This window comes from Lissotriton vulgaris, unplaced genomic scaffold (assembly GCF_964263255.1).
Source record: "Lissotriton vulgaris unplaced genomic scaffold, aLisVul1.2 SCAFFOLD_616, whole genome shotgun sequence".
NCBI classification, from domain to species: Eukaryota; Metazoa; Chordata; class Amphibia; order Caudata; family Salamandridae; genus Lissotriton; species Lissotriton vulgaris.
The window spans coordinates 361,018-365,539 of NW_028251520.1; the positions used below are offsets into that span (position 1 = coordinate 361,018).

The following is a 4,522-nucleotide window of genomic DNA, read 5'->3' on the forward strand; positions in this document are numbered from 1 at the left end:
ACCGGACACCTAAAAGACCTCCACTGGCTTCCTGTCAACAAGAGAATTATGTTCCGTCTCCTCACCCACGCACACAAGGCCCTCTACAAACTAGGACCCGAATGCCTCAACACTCGACTGTCCTTCTACACACCCACCCGCCAACTAAGATCCTCCAATCAAGCCCTCGCCGCAGTCCCGCGCATCTGAAAATCCACCATGGGTGGTAGAACCTTCCCCTTCCTGGCGGCCAAGACCTGGAACTCACTCCCCACTCACCTCCGCCTTACTCAAAACCACATCTCCTTCAGAAAAGAACTTAAAACCTGGCTATTCGACAAAAAATGAACCCCTCCCTCCCCAAGCGCCTTGAGACCCTCTGGGTGAGTAGTGCGCTATATAAATCCCTGAACTTGAACTTGAACTATAGCTGGGTTCAAACTGGAAAGGCATGGTGAGCAAAAAAATGATGGATTTAGGCCCAGATCTCTGTACTGGGGTGAATGTAAGACATTGTTCGGCATTCTGTCAATCACCTGTTGTTTTTGCTTTGTCACCCCGAGTGGGACGGGTATGCTCAGACGTGAGTCCCGTGCTCTCCATGCCACTGGAATCAAGCTATCCAGGCTGATGAGGGCTGAAAGCCCGAAACCGGTCCTTGGATGCTTGTTTCCAGTCCAGGGAGGACCTGGCTTGGCAGTTCGGGCAGGACTGTTCCCATGGGGCACAGGGTCAAGACTGATTTGCATATAGCTGGGTTCAAACTGGAAAGGCATGGTGAGCAAAAAAATGATGGATTTAGGCCCAGATCTCTGTACTGGGGTGAATGTATGACATTGTTCTGCATTCTGTGCATCACCTGTTGTTTTTGCTTTGTCACCCCGAGTGGGACGGGTATGCTCAGACGTGAGTCCCGTGCTCTCCATGCCACTGGAATCAAGCTATCCAGGCTGATGAGGGCTGAAAGCCCGAAACCGGTCCTTGGATGCTTGTTTCCAGTCCAGGGAGGACCTGGCTTGGCAGTTCGGGCTGGACTGTTCCCATGGGGCACAGGGTCAAGACTGATTTGCATATAGCTGGGTTCAAACTGGAAAGGCATGGTGAGCAAAAAAATGATGGATTTAGGCCCAGATCTCTGTACTGGGGTGAATGTAGGACATTGTTCTGCATTCTGTCCATCACCTGTTGTTTTTGCTTTGTCACCCCGAGTGGGACGGGTATGCTCAGACGTGAGTCCCGTGCTCTCCATGCCACTGGAATCAAGCTATCCAGGCTGATGAGGGCTGAAAGCCCGAAACCGGTCCTTGGATGCTTGTTTCCAGTCCAGGGAGGACCTGGCTTGGCAGTTCGGGCTGGACTGTTCCCATGGGGCACAGGGTCAAGACTGATTTGCATATAGCTGGGTTCAAACTGGAAAGGCATGGTGAGCAAAAAAATGATGGATTTAGGCCCAGATCTCTGTACTGGGCTGAATGTATGACATTGTTCTGCATTCTGTCCATCACCTGTTGTTTTTGCTTTGTCACCCCGAGTGGGACGGGTATGCTCAGACGTGAGTCCCGTGCTCTCCATGCCACTGGAATCAAGCTATCCATGCTGATGAGGGCTGAAAGCCCGAAACCGGTCCTTGGATGCTTGTTTCCAGTCCAGGGAGGACCTGGCTTGGCAGTTCGGGCTGGACTGTTCCCATGGGGCACAGGGTCAAGACTGATTTGCATATAGCTGGGTTCAAACTGGAAAGGCATGGTGAGCAAACAAATGATGGATTTAGGCCCGGATCTCTGTACTGGGGTGAATGTATGACATTGTTCTGCATTCTGTCCATCACCTGTTTTTTTTGCTTTGTCACCCCGAGTGGGACGGGTATGCTCAGACGTGAGTCCCGTGCTCTCCATGCCACTGGAATCAAGCTATCCAGGCTGATGAGGGCTGAAAGCCCGAAACCGGTCCTTGGATGCTTTTTTCCAGTCCAGGGAGGACCTGGCTTGGCAGTTCGGGCTGGACTATTCCCATGGGGCACAGGGTCAAGACTGATTTGCATATAGCTGGGTTCAAACTGGAAAGGCATGGTGAGCAAAAAAATGATGGATTAAGGCCCAGATATCTGTACTGGGGTGAATGTATGACATTGTTCTGCATTCTGTCCATCACCTGTTGTTTTTGCTCAGACTCTGCATTCCAACTTATTCAGTGTTTCTTTTTCTTAATCTAACAGGTGAAATAAGTGCAGTGATAAACGAAAAAGGTAAAGGCATGAAACAAATTTTGTTTAGGCAGTGATGTAAAACCAATATGCCTCAAAATCTCTTCCCTTGAAGGCTAACTCCTCAGCAAAGTCTTTTACTACAGCAGAAAACCCAAACTGCCCAATAAGTTCTGTACTTGGCTCTTAGGCATTAGCTGATATTGTAGAAGACATAACACACTGACACACTGAAGCAAATCTGAAGAGGTGCTCATTACAAAGGAAAAGCTAACCTGGTATGAGAAAGAACAAACAGGAGAGAAATCACATGAATATCTAGAATGTGACAACACGTTTATTTGGCAGACAAAGAGCAAGTGCCACATCAGAAACATCATACTGGAGAAAACCCATTTTGATGGACTGCCTGTGGAAAGGTGTTCTTTGCAAAGAAAGACCTAATGCTGCACCAGAGTGTCCACATAGATGAGAAAATATTTAAATGCACAGAATACAATAAGGCATTTATTCCCAATCAACACCTAATGCAACATCAGAAACTCCACACTGGGGAGAAACCAAATGAACATACAGAATGCGATAAGGCATTTTTTACCAATGGAAAGCTAATGACACATCAGAAAGTCCACCCTGGAAGGAAACCATATCACTGTACAGAATGTGGCAAAGCCTTTTTTTAAAATGGACACCTAACACGACATCAAAAAATCCACACTCAGGAGAAACTGTATCAATGTACAGAATGTGACAAAGCATTTATAACAAATGGAACACTAAGGGAACATCAGAAAGTCCACACTGGAGAGAGACCATTCAACTGCTCTGAATGTGACAAGTCATTTATTAGAAAGTCACGTCTAATGCAACATCAGAAAGTCCACACCGGGGAGAAACCCCATAAATGTACAGAATGCGACAAGGCATTTATTACAAGGCAAAGGTTAATAGTGCATCAGAAAGTGCACACTGGGGAGAAACCGTATAAATGTTCTGAGTGTGACAAGTCCTTTATTACGAATGCAAACCTAACGCAACATCAGAAAGTCCACACTGGGGAGAAACCATATAAATGTATAGAATGTGACAAGGCATTTAATACAAAGCAAAAATTAATACAGCATCAGAAAGTTCACACTGGAGAGAAACCATATCAATGTATTGAATGTCAAAAAGCATTTATAACGACATCAGAAAATCCACACTGGGGAGAAACCGTATGAATGTACTGAATGTGACAAGGCATTTATTACCGATGGAGCACTATCGCAACATCAGAAAGTCCACACTGGGGAGAAACCGTATAGATGTACAGAATGTAATAAAATGTTCCAAAGGAAGCAGAACCTAAAGCAGCATCAACAACTCTATGCTGATGAGAAACCATATGAATGTACAGAATGTGACAAGGGATTTATTAGAAACGAACATTTAATACGACATCAGAAAGTTCACACAGGAGAGAAACCATATGAATGTACACAATGTCACAAAGCGTTTATTACAAATGAAGAGCTGAAACAACATAAAAACGTCCACACTGGTGAGAGACCATTCAACTGCACTGAGTGTGACAAGGCATTTAGTAGAAAGTCACATCTAACACAACATCAGAAAGTCTACACCGGGGAGAAACCCTATAAATGTACAGAATGTGTCCAGGGATTTATTACAAAGCATCATTTAATATGACATCAGAAAGTTCACACAGGAGAGAAACCATATCAATGTGGTCAATGTCACAAAGCATTCGTAACAAATAGAGAACTGACACGACATCAGAAAATCCACATGGGGAGAAATCCTATGTATGTACAGAACTTAATAAAGTCTTCCACAGGAAGAATAAGCTAATGCAGCATCAACAAACCCACACTAGGAAAAAACGTTATCAATGTATAGAATGCAACACGGTATTTATAAAAAAACAAAATAAAATGACCTCAGAGTAAAGAAACTATATAAATGTATTGAATGTGACAATGCATACATAAGAAACGGAGAGCTAACGCAACATCAAAAGTCACCTCTGAAGCCTGGTCTGAATGTGACAAAGCATTTATTAGCAAGGGAGAGTGAAAACAACATCAGAAAGACTGTAGGAATGTACAGAATGTGGCAAAGTGTTCTTAGAATTATCCACATGAATGTACAGAAAGTGACAAGGCATTTTTAGGTCGAGCCTAGTGGCAGATAGCACTTGCTACTCACTCTGCGAAACTGCTGTTGTAGAGTATGGGAGGGAAGCTGCTCCTACTCTCCTCCCATATTTTATTATTGGTGTCATTGTCTTTCGTAAAAGCCGCCTTCGGATTCGTTGATAGGCTTGTTTGTCCCTCC

At 44.6% G+C, this 4,522-nt stretch overlaps 1 pseudogene; it reads left to right on the forward strand.

Annotated features, from left to right (window-relative positions):
* The first annotated feature begins 2,625 nt into the window (after positions 1–2,625).
* Positions 2,626–4,134, forward strand: LOC147662861 (uncharacterized; annotated as a pseudogene).
* The last annotated feature ends 388 nt before the right edge of the window (positions 4,135–4,522 follow it).